The sequence below is a fragment of the Balaenoptera musculus genome, chromosome 6, assembly GCF_009873245.2.
Source record: "Balaenoptera musculus isolate JJ_BM4_2016_0621 chromosome 6, mBalMus1.pri.v3, whole genome shotgun sequence".
In the NCBI taxonomy this organism is placed as follows: Eukaryota; Metazoa; Chordata; class Mammalia; order Artiodactyla; family Balaenopteridae; genus Balaenoptera; species Balaenoptera musculus.
This window is the reverse complement of record NC_045790.1, coordinates 48133918-48146274: the sequence shown is the minus strand read 5'-3', so window position 1 is coordinate 48146274 and position 12357 is coordinate 48133918. Positions and strand designations below refer to the sequence as shown.

The following is a 12357-nucleotide window of genomic DNA, read 5'->3' as shown; positions in this document are numbered from 1 at the left end:
AATAAGCAAGCCACTATACTTCCCTTTTTGTCACTTTTACCTCTCTCTCAAGGCAAGTGTTTAAATAACTCCACCAGGAACAACTTCCCTGGCGTCTGTCATTGGTAACCTCCACCAAGTTATTGCCCATGTGGCTGGCACCCTCTTGTAGCAGAGAGTTGTTCAAGGGCATCCGCATCCTGGGCCCCTCACCCCAGAATCGTGGAGATGCCAGAGCAACCTCTACATTCCCAGCATGACCTCTGGAGATGGTCAAGGTGGAGAAGAAGTCCTCTGCCCTCAAAGGCCTGGGAAGAACAGGCCTACAAAATGGAGAAAATCTTCATGCTCACTGTACGTGGCCCCAAATGTTGGTCACGGTAGCTAGAATTATGTCCTTGGCTCAATGTTGAAATTTCCTCTACTCTTCTCCTCGCCCACTTGCAGGGTACGGGAAGCCAATGGGTTCTCAGTCATACTGGTCATAACTTAACAATATGGCCCCAGGGCTTGGTATCTTTAGGGTTATAGCACAGAAAGATTACCTTCCGTTTTTGTTAACATCTGAAATTAGCAAAGAATGCATACAGGCCTATGGAAAAAGCTTCTAATTTCTCTGTTTCTGATCTGGGTGAAAATAAAACACAGATACAGTAACGAGTAGTGCTGTTTCTCGTAACAAACTTGGCATTGAGTTTTTCCACGTCACGTTGATCAGAATTCACAGAAGTTTAAACTTGCTTCTTTTTTTGGTTTGTTTTGGCATATAAAGGGTAAATTTATTCCAAATTAAACATGTGCATTGTAAACTTTTTATCTTAGGCCCATCACTATGAGAGATTGTCATAACTTATTATCATTGCCCAATCACTAGCAGGGTGTGCAGCAGTTGTTTATTTTCAAGTTCAGTAACTCTTGGGTCACTCAGGTGCCATTCAGCGTGCTGGAAAAGTTGACCTGCTCATATTTTCCATGATAGCTTTACTTTCTTTCTCCCTTATTCTGGAATAATATTTTGTCTTATTTTAGCCATGGGCAATAAGAATTTATTGTGCTATATGCTGCTGCATTCCATTCCTAGTTTATAGTGCTTTGTTACCTTAGACTGGTATTTAAATCTAACAGTTAAGAGACACCTTAATGCCCTGGTTCACATCCAGACCGCTCCACCTGAGTAGACCACGGAGGCAGTATGCATAAAGTCCCTGAATGTAACTGCATGGGCAAAATGGACTCTAGTGGTGAATGTCAGTGTCTTGCCAACACCATTGAGCTAGGAGAGATCCACGTGGAATCGTGGAGATGAATTAGGGAATGGTGTCAAGTATCAGGACTCTGAGAAGCAGGTCACTGGAGACAGACCAGAGCCTCATTGTTATGCTTTGATGCTGAGCACTGAAGGATGGGGGGTAGGGATTCAAATAGGCACAAATGAAAGGAAACAGGCCCTCAAGGTAAGGAAGATGCCAGGAGCCCAGAGATGAAAACGTGTGGGATGTGCATCAGGTGTCTGTTCAGAAACAGCTGTAAGACCCCACTGCTTTAAAACTGATGACAGGCAGCTAAGCTGGGATAGAAACTAGGCCTTCACAAGGAGCAAGCCTCAGCCAGAGCTTGTCCACTCAGGTGTGACTCCAACCCTTACCGGCAGCGTTCTAACAGCCTCCCTCCATCTTGGGCCTCCCTGGCTAGTGACTCATCCTGATGTGTTAGTCCATTTGCTCCCCTTTGGACCAGCTCCCATCCCTGGCTCCTGTTGGTGGCCCTTTCAGACCAGAGTATGTGCTCTGGGTACAAGAAAGAAGCCAGAGGCCAGAGAGGAGATTCTGTGGAGGGTTGCTTAGAACTCAGAATGGTAAACAGCATCAAATTGTGGAGGACCTTGATTATTAGGTATGGGGGTAGCTTTGCTATGTGGGAAATGGGGAGGTATCTTTAGAGGGTTTTTAAGTAGGAGGGTGATGTAGTTAAAGTAATATTTGAAAGAATTAATCTGACATTCTATAAGAGTGAGTAATCAATAGTGAGAGAGATTGAATGAAGAAACACTGTGCTGAGGGTAACAGATGTTCTAGATCAGAATGGAAATATATGGCAAACATATTTGTTAATCACCCCTTCCACAGCCAAGACACCCCTAATCAATCATGACACTCAGCCCAGGCTCTGCCTTGAAATTCATTTTTTTTTCACCCTTTTGTGCGTGTGTGTGTGTGTGTGTGTTTTAAAAAAATTTTATTGAAACATAGTTGATTTACAGTGTTGTGTTAGTTTCAGGTGTACAGCGAAGTGATTCAGTTATACATATATATATAAATATATGTATTTTTTTACATTCTTTTCCATTATAGGTTATTGTAAGATATTGAGTATAGTTCCCTAAAACAACTATACCCCAATAAAAAAATAAAATATATACACTACTATATAAAAAATAGATAACCAACAAGGAGCTACTGGAATTCATTTTAACATTCCGACCAAGCATGCTGGCGATTGATATATAGGATGAAAGCCATTTGCCAGCCCCATTGTAGCCAGTAGGTGTTGAGATTCTTGTATATGTGTTTCTCCCATCTACAAGGCTACTTGGCCACAACAGATCCAAAGAGCTCCACGGTTCTGTGGCACAGGGACAGTTACTCATGGGCCTTGATTCTCGTGTTTTCCTGGGAGGAAGGGGAGAAGGGAGACTTGGGGTTTTTAAAGCCGTATGTCAGCACCAACTCTTCTCCATAAAGGTTGAGTGTTGAGGGTCCCAGTAGGTGAGTCTACCCAGAAATGGCTGTTTTAGTTTTCAGACAGTCTAGCATTGTTTTCACTTCAAGCCACTGTTACAGCTTTCAAGAAGGAATGTTGATTGAGTGACACGTGCATGGGCTCATCTGAGCCTCACTTTCCATAACTGTAAATGAAGACTTGGGACAAGTGAGTCCCTTGCTGCTCTCACACTCTTTGCTATACGACATAGACATGGAAAATGCCCAGTAGGGGCTCGTCCATGCAGAGTTGACCCAGCCTAACTGAATCCCTTGTCCCAGGCAAGGCAGATGCTAAATTTTTTGTCCTTGTTTTCCGGTTGTTCTTTGTGCAGGGAGGCCTAAACTGCACCATCTGCTCTGGAGGGCAAGGCCAGCGCCCACGCCACCACCTTTGGTGTTCCAAGCCCGAGCAGTACCCTGCAGGGTTCCATTTTCAGAGCAGCACCTAAACCCATTTGCAGCCTTCTGTCAAATATTTCTTTTGGCCACTAAGGCCCAAGACGGATATTTCTCACAGCATCATTTATAGGGCATTAGCATTGATATTTTTTGAAAAATAAGTTTTATTGGAGTTTTTATTATAAGAGCAATGTATCTGCACTGTAGAGCAATTAAAAATAGAAGCAAAAAGAAGAAATGAAAATGATCTATAATTACCTGGCCCAGAGGTAACCAGCACAAATATCTTTTTCCTAGCCATTAATATATACATTATATATTTTTTTATCTAAAATGAAATCATACTCTAAGTACTGCTTGTAACTATTTTCACTTAATGGTACATAAGAATCATCTTTCCATGTCTCTAAATATTTTTCTACAGTTTTATTTTTGATGCCTGCATTAGTAGGAGGTGTCATATCTTATTTAACCAATTCTCTAATGTCGAACATTTAAATTCATGCAATCTCTTGCTAATATAAAAACATAGATACTCAATACTCTGTAATGACCTATATGGGAAAAGAATCTAAAAAAGAGTGGATATATGTGTATGTATAACTGATTTACTTTGCTGTACAGCAGAAACTAACACAACATTGTAAATCAACTATACTCCAATAAAAATTAATCTTAAAAAATAAAAACATAGATATGATGAATATTCTTATTCCTCTACCCTTGTGTACATCCCTGTTTACTTAGAATCAATTTCTAGAAGTGGAATTATTGTGTCCAAAATTTTGTATATTTTTGGTTTTTGCTGTATGTCGTCAAATTGCCCTTCAAAAAAGTTTTACCATGTATGTATCCATCAGCACAAGATGAGAATTCCCATTTACCGCAAATATTATCAATACTAGGTATGGCCAAGTGTTATTATATTTACCATTTTAATAGGTGAATATACAATAGGATAAAATATAATACAAAAAATGGTATCATTTTTTATTTTTATTCCTTTGATTATGATTTTCAGTCATTTTGTTTTTAATGCTTATCAGTCATTTATATTCATTTATGAGTTGCCTGGAAAGGTTCCTTGTTAATTTTCTATAAGTATTTATCCTATTTTATTGATAAGATACAATACATATTCAGGTATTTTTGCATTTATTTGACATAGAATTTTTTTTAATTGAAGTTTAGTTGATTTACAATATGATATTAGTTTCAGGTATACAACATTTTGATTAAATTTTTATAGATTATATTCCATCTAAAATTATTATAAACTATATTCTCTGTATGGCTATTTTCTCTGTGCTGTACAATATATCTTTGTAGCTTATTTGTTTTATACATAGTATTTTTTTGGGTTTTCTTTAACATCTTTATTGGAGTATAATTGCTCTACAATGGTGTGTTAGTTTCTGCTTTATAACAAAGTGAATCAGCCATACATATACATATATCCCCATATCCCCTCCCTCTTGCGTCTCCCTCCCACCCTCCCTATCCCACCCCTCTAGGTGGTCACAAAGCACCGAGCTGATCTCCCTGTGCTATGCGGCTGCTTCCCACTAGCTGTTTTACATTTGGTAGTGTATATATGTCCATGCCACTCTCTCACTTTGTTGCAGCTTCCCCTTCCCCCTCCCCGTGTCCTCAAGTCCATTCTCTACGTCTGTGTCTTTATTCCTGTCCTGCCCCTGGGTTCGTCAGAACCATTTTTTTTTTTTTAGATTCCATATATATGTGTTAGCCTATGGTATTTGTTTTTCTCTTTCTGACTTACTTCACTCTGTAGGACAGACTCTAGGTCCATCCACCTCACTACAAATAAGTCAATTTCATTTCTTTTTATGGCTGAGTAATATTCCATTGTATATATGTGCCACATCTTCTTTATGCATTCATCTGTCGATGGACACTTAGGTTGCTTCCATGTCCTGGCTATTGTAAATAGAGCTGCAGTGAACATTGTGGTACATGACTCTTTTTGAATTATGGTTTTCTCAGGGTATATGCCCAGTAGTGGGATTGCTGGGTCATATGGTATTTCTATGTTTAGTTTTTTAAGGAACCTCCATACTGTTCTCCATAGTGGCTCTATCAGTTTACATTCCCACCAACAGTGCAAGAGGGTTCCCTTTTCTCCACACCCTCTCCAGCATTTATTGTTTCTAGATTTTTTGATGATGGCCATTCTGACTGGTGTGAGGTGATACCTCATTGTAGTTTTGATTTGCATTTCTCTAATGATTAGTGATGTTGAGCATTCTTTCATGTGTTTGTTGGCAATCTGTATATCTTCTTTGGAGATCTGTCTGTTTAGGTCTTCTGCCCATTTTTGGATTAGGTTGTTTGTTTTTTTGATATTGAGCTTCATGAACTGCTTGTAAATTTTGGAGATTAATCCTTTGTCAGTTGCTTCATTAGCAAATATTTTCTCCCATTCTGAGGGTTGTCTTTTCATCTTGTTTATGGTTTGTTTTGCTGTGCAAAAGCATTTAAGTTTCACTAGGTCCCATTTGTTTATTTTTGTTTTTATTTCCATTTCTCTAGGCGGTCGGTCAAGAAGGATCTTGTTGTGATTTATGTCACAGAGTGTTCTGCCTATGTTTTCCTCTAAGAGCTTTATAGTGTCCGGCCATACATTTAGGTCTTTAATCCATTTTGAGTTTACTTTTGTGTATTGTGTTAGGAGTGTTCTAATTTCATTCTTTTACATGTAGCTGTCCAGTTTTCCCAGCACCACTTATTGAAGAGACTGTCTTTTCCCCATTGTATAGTCTTGCCTCCTTTATCAAAAATAAGGTGAGCATATGTGCGTGGGTTTATCTCTGGACTTTCTATCCTGTTCCATTGATCTATATTTCTGTTTTTGTTCCAGTACCCTACTGTCTTGATTACTGTAGCTTTGTAGTATAGTCTGAAGTCAGGGAGCCTGATTCTTCCAGCTCCATTTTTCTTTCTCAAGATTGCTTTGGCTATTCGGGGTCTTTTGTGTTTCCATACAAATTGTAAAATTTTTGTCCTAGTCTGTGAAAAATGCCATTGGTAGTTTGATAGGGATGGCACTGAATCTGTAGATTGCTTTGGGTAGTATAGTCATTTTCACAGTGTTGATTCTTCCAATCCAAGAACATGGTATATCTCTCCATCTGTTTGTATCATCTTTAATTTCTTTCATCAGTGTCTTATAGTTTTCTGCACACAGGTCTTTTGTCCCCTTGGGTAAGTTTATTCCTAGGTATTTTATTCTTTTTGTTGCAATGGTAAATGGGAGTGTTTCCTTAATTTCTCTTTCAGATTTTTCATCATTAGTGTATAGGAAGGCAAGAGATTTCTGTGCATTAATTTTGTATCCGGCTACTTTACCAAATTCATTGATTAGCTCTAGTAGTTTTCTGGTAGCATCTTTAGGATTCTCTATGTATAGTATCGTGTCATCTGCAAAAGTGAGAGCTTAACTTCTTCTTTTCCGATATGGATTCCTTTTATTTCTTTTTCTTCTCTGATTGCTGTGGCTAAAACTTCCAAAACTATGTTGAATAATAGTGGTGAGAGTGGACAACCTTGTCTTGTTCCTGATCTTAGTGGAAATGGTTTCAGTTTTTCACTATTGAGAACGATGTTGGCTGTGGGTTTGTCATATATGACCTTTATTATGTTGAGGTAAGTTCCCTCTATGCCTACTTTCTGGAGGGTTTTTATCATAAATGGGTGTTGAATTTTGTGGAAAGCTTTTTCTGCATCTATTGAGATGATCATATGGTTTTTATCCTTCAATTTGTTAATATGGTTTATCACATTGATTGATTTGCATATATTGAAGAATCCTTGCATTCCTGGGATAAACCCCACTGGATCATGGTGTATGATCCTTTTAATGTGCTGTTGGATTCTGTTTGCTAGTATTTTGTTGAAGATTTTTGCATCTGTGTTCATCAGTGATATTGGCCTGTAGTTTTCTTTCTTTGTGACATCTTTGTCTGGTTTTGGTATCGGGTTGATGGTGGCCTCGTAGAGCAAGTTTGGGAGTATTCCTCCCTTAACTATATTTTGGAAGAGTTTGAGAAGGATGGGTGTTAGCTCTTCTCTAAATGTTTGATAGAATTCACCTGTGAAGCCATCTGGTCCTGGGCTTTTGTTTGTTGGAAGATTTTTAATCACAGTCTCAATTTCAGTGCTTGTGATTGGTCTGTTCATATTTTCTATTTCTTCCTGGTTCAGTCTTGGAAGGTTGTGCTTTTCTAAAAATTTGTCCATTTCTTCCAGGTTGTCCATTTTATTGGCACAGAGTTGCTTATAGTAATCTCTCATGATCCTTTGCATTTCTGCAGTGTCAGTTGTTACTTCTCCTTTTTCATTTCTAATTCTGTTAATTTGAGTCTTCTCCCTTTTTTTCCTGATAAGTCTGGCTAATGGTTTATCAATTTTGTTTATCTTCTCAAGGAACCAGCTTTTAGTTTTATTGATCTTTGCTATTGTTTCCTTCATTTCTTTTTCATTTATTTCTGATCTGATCTTTATGATGTCATTCCTTCTGCTAACTTTGGGGGTTTTTTGTTCTTCTTCCTCTAATTGCTTTAGGTGTAAGGTTAGGTTGTTTATTTGAGATGTTTCTTGTTTCTTGAGGTAGGATTGTATTGCTATAAACTTCCCTCTTAGAACTGCTTTTGCTGCATCTCACTGGTTTTGGGTTGTCGTGTTTTCATTGTCTTTTGTTTCTATGTATTTTTTTATTTCCTCTTTGATTTCTTCAGTGATCTCTTGGTTATTTAGTAGCATATTGTTTAGCCTCCATGTGTTTGTATTTTTTTATAGTTTTTTTCCGGTAATTGATATCTAGTATCATAGCATTCTGGTCAAAAGGATATCTGATATGATTTCAATTTTCTTAAGTTTACCAAGGCTTGATTTGTGACCCAAGATATGCTCTATCCTGGAGAATGTTCCATGAGCACTTGAGAAGAAATTGTATTCTGCTGTTTTTGGATGGAATGTCCTATAAATATCAATTAAGTCCATCTTGTTTAATGTGTCATTTAAAGCTTGTGTTTCCTTATTTATTTTCATTTTGGATAATCTGCCCATTAGTGAAAGTGGGGTGTTCATAGTAATAAAAAAAAGAAAGAAAGAAAGAAAGAAGAGAGCAACCAAACCAAAAAACAAATCCGCCAATGATAACAAGTGCTAAAAACTATACTAAAAAAAAAAAAAACCAGACAGACAGAACCCTAGGACAAACGGTAAAAGCAAAGCTATACAGACAAAATCACACACAGAAGCATACACATACCCTCTCACAAAAAGAGAAAAAGGGATAAATATATATATATTGTTGCTCCCAAAGTCCACTGCCTCAATTTGGTATGATTCGTTGTCTGTTTAGGTATTCCAGAGATGCAGGGTACATCAAGTTGATTGTGGAGACTTAATCCGCTGCTCCTGAGGCTGCTGGGAGAGATTTCCCTTTCTCTTCTTTGTTCGCACAGCTCCTGGGTTTCAGCTTTGGATTTGGCCCTGCCTCCGCGTGTAGGTCTGTTCTTCGCTCAGACAGGACGGGGTTAAAGGAGCAGCTGATTAGGGGGTTCTGGCTCACTCAGGCCGGGGGGAGGGAGGGGTACGGAATGCGGGGCGAGCGTGTGGCAGCAGAGGCCGGCGTGACGTTGCAACAGTGTGAGGCGCACCGTGTATTCTCCCAGGGAAGTGTTCCCTGGATCATGGGACCCTGGCAGTGGTGGGCTGCACAGGCTCCCGGGAGGGGCGGTGTGGAGAGTGACCTGCGCTCGCACACAGGCTTCTTGGTGGCGGCAGCAGCAGCCTTAGCGTCTCATGCCCGTCTCTGGGGTCCGTGCTGTTAGCCACGGCTCGCGCCCGTCTCTGGAGCTCGTTTAGGCGGCTCTCTTAATCCCCTCTCCTCGTGCACCGCGAAACAAAGAGGCAAGAAAAAGTCTCTTGCCTCTTTGGCAGCTCCAGACTTTTTCCCAGACTCCCTCCCGGCTAGCTGTGGCGCACTAGCCCCCTTCAGGCTGTGTTCACGCCGCCAACCCCAGTCCTCTCCCTGGGATCCGACCTCCGAAGCCCGAGCCTCAGCTCCCAGCCCCCGCCCGCCCCGGCGGGTGAGCAGACAAGCCTCTCGGGCTGGTGAGTGCTGGTCGGCACCGATCCTCCGTGCGGGAATCTCTCCGCTTTGCCCTCTGTACCCCTGTTGCTGCGCTCTACTTCGTGGCTCCAAAGCTTCCCCGTCTCCGCCAGTGAAGGGGCTTCCTAGTGTGTGGAAACTTTTCCTCTTTCCCAGCTCCCTCCCAGAGGTGCAGGTCCCGTCCCTATTTTTTTGTCTCTGTTTTTTCTTTTTTCTTTTGCCCTACCCAGGTACGTGGAGAGTTTCTTGTTTTTTGGGAAGTGTGAGGTCTTCTGCCAGTGTTCAGTAGGTGTTCTGTAGGAGTTGTTCCACATGTAGATGTATTTCTGCTGTATTTGTGGGGAGGAAGGTGATCTCCACTTCTTACTCCTCCGCCATCTTGAAGATCTCCTGTACATAGTAGTTTGTACCTCTTAATCCCTTACCCCTATCTTGTCCCTCCCCTCTGCCTTCTCCCCATTGGCCACCACTAGTTTGTTCTTTATATCTGTGAGTCTGTTTCTGTTTTGTTATATTCATTCGTTTATTTTTTAGATTCTATTTGTAAGTGATAATATACAGTATTTGTCTTTCTCTGTGTAACTCATTTCACTAAGCATAATGCCCTCTGGGTCCATACATGTTGTTGCAAATGGCAAAAATTCATTCTTCTTTGTGGCTGAGTAATATTCCACTGTATAGATATACAACATCTTCTTTATCCATTCTTCTGTTGATGGACACTTAGGTTGCTTCCAAGTCTTGGCTATTGTAAATAATGCTGCTATGAACACTGGGGTGTGACATACAAGTTTTTTAACAACCTTATTGAGATAACTGACGTACAATAAATGATACATATTTAAAGTCTAAAATTTGATGTTTTGATATATGGATGCACCTATGAAACCATCACCACAATCAACCTAATGAGCATATTCATCATTCCCAAGAGTAACCTTGTGCCCCTTTGTAATTGTTCCTTCACGCCCCTGCCCCATCCCAGGTAACTACTGATCTGCTGTCAGTATAGATTAGATTGGATTTCTAGAATGTTATAAAAAAGGAATCATACTTTTGGGAGATTTGGCTTCTTTCACTCAGGATAATTATTTGGACATTCACCCCCATTGTACTTGCATCAGTAGCACATTTCCTTCTATTGTTGTTTAGTGTCCATTGTACAGATAAACTACAGCTTGTTCAGCCACTCATCTACAGAAGGACAGAATGGTCATTTCCCACTTCTGGGTATTACAGATGAAGCTGCTATACATATTCATGGGCTAGTCTTTGTATGGACACCTGCTTTCATTTCTCTTGATTAAATACTTGATAGTAAAATGGCTGGATCGTATGGTCAGTGCATGTTTAACATTTTAAGAAACAGCCAAACTGTTTTCTAAAGTGGTTGCCTACTTTACAGTCCTACCAGCAGTGTCTGATAGTTCTAGTTGCTCCACATCTTCACCTGCACACACTATAGTTGGCCTTTTAATTTTAGACATTCTACTAGGTGTGTAGTGGTTTCTCGTTGTGGGTTTTTTTTTTTTAAAGTTGTCTTTTTAAATATTTATTTATTTATTTATGGCTGTGTTGGGTCTTCGTTTCTGTACGAGGGCTTTCTCTAGTTGTGGCAAGCGGGGGCCACTCTTCATCGCGGTGCACGGGCCTCTCACTGTCGCGGCCTCTCTTGTTGCGGAGCACAGGCTCCAGACGTGCAGGCTCAGTAATTGTGGCTCACGGGCCTAGTTGCTCCACGGCATGTGGGATTCTCCCAGACCAGGGCTCGAACCCATGTCCCCTGCATTGGCAGGCATATTCTGAACCACTGCGCCACCAGGGAAGCCCTCGTTGTGGTTTTAATTTGTATTTTCCTAACAACTGATAGTGTTGAGCTTTTCATATGCATATTTGCCACCCTGATTTCTTCTTTGGTGAAATGTCAGTTCAGTTTTTGCCCTGCTTTTTTTTTAATTGGGTTTTTGGTTTACTTATTATTGAGTGTTGAGAGTTCTTTTTATATATTGGATACAAGTCTTTTATCAGATACATGAATTCCAATATTATGTGCCTGTCAGTGGCTGTCGTTTCAGTCTTTTAATGTCTTTCAAAGAGCAGAAGATTTTAATTTTAATGAAGTTCAACTTATTAATTTTTTTCTTGTATGGATGGTTCCTTTGGTGTTGTGTTTAAAAATCTTTGCCTACTCCAAGGTCTCAAGGTATTTTCTTCTAAAAGTTTTATCGTTTTAGGTTTTATAGTTAGGTGTATCATTTATTTTGAGTTAGGTGTTATATATGTGAGGTACACATTGAAGTTCATTTTTTGCATGCAGATACCCAACTTGTTCCACTACCATGTGTTGAAAAGATTATTCTTTCTCCACTGAATTGCCTTTGCACCTTTGTGGAAAATCAGTTGTCCTTATATGTCTGGATATATTTTTAGACTCTCTATTCTGTTTCAGTGATGTATTGGTCACTTTAAACTGCATTCTACCCAATACCATACAAATCATGAGGTTTTTTCAGGCTGGCTTATGGGAACAGGATCTATTCCCTTTCAGCTCCTTCTCCTAAACTGAGGGAATCCACCAGGTCCAACTGGGTTTCCCTGTACTGCAGCCTGGAAACTCTCTCAAGGCACGAAGCTAGAGCAACATGGGCTCACCTTGGTTTATTTCCCATTTCTCAGGGATCAGTGCCCTTCATTGCCTAATGTCCAGTGTCTTGAAAACCATTGCTTCATATTTTTCATTTTTTTAAATTGTTTTGGTCAGGAGGGTAAATTCAGTTACTCCATCTTGGTCAGAAACACACTTATATATATGTCACATGCACACACACAGGACATGTGTGTACATGTGTATATGTATATATATAGAGAGAGAGAGAGATGAATATCTATATATATACACACATACACGTATACACACACATACATATAACATGTATGTTTTAAATATTTTCCTAGACCAAGCTGACACTCAAATTTGATAATCTTGTTCTAGGATTATTACACAGATGCTTTTAAGAAATAACATCTCCTAGGGTTGGCAGACTATGGCCCATGGGCCAAATCTAGTTTACCACTTCTTTT

The 12357-nt window shown here is 39.8% G+C and overlaps 1 protein-coding gene across 2 annotated transcripts in view; it reads left to right on the top strand.

Annotated features, from left to right (window-relative positions):
* The window catches only part of ADAMTSL1 (ADAMTS like 1), a 1026618-nt gene that overhangs the window by 935287 nt on the left and 78974 nt on the right, over positions 1 to 12357 (top strand). The window lies entirely within an intron of this gene.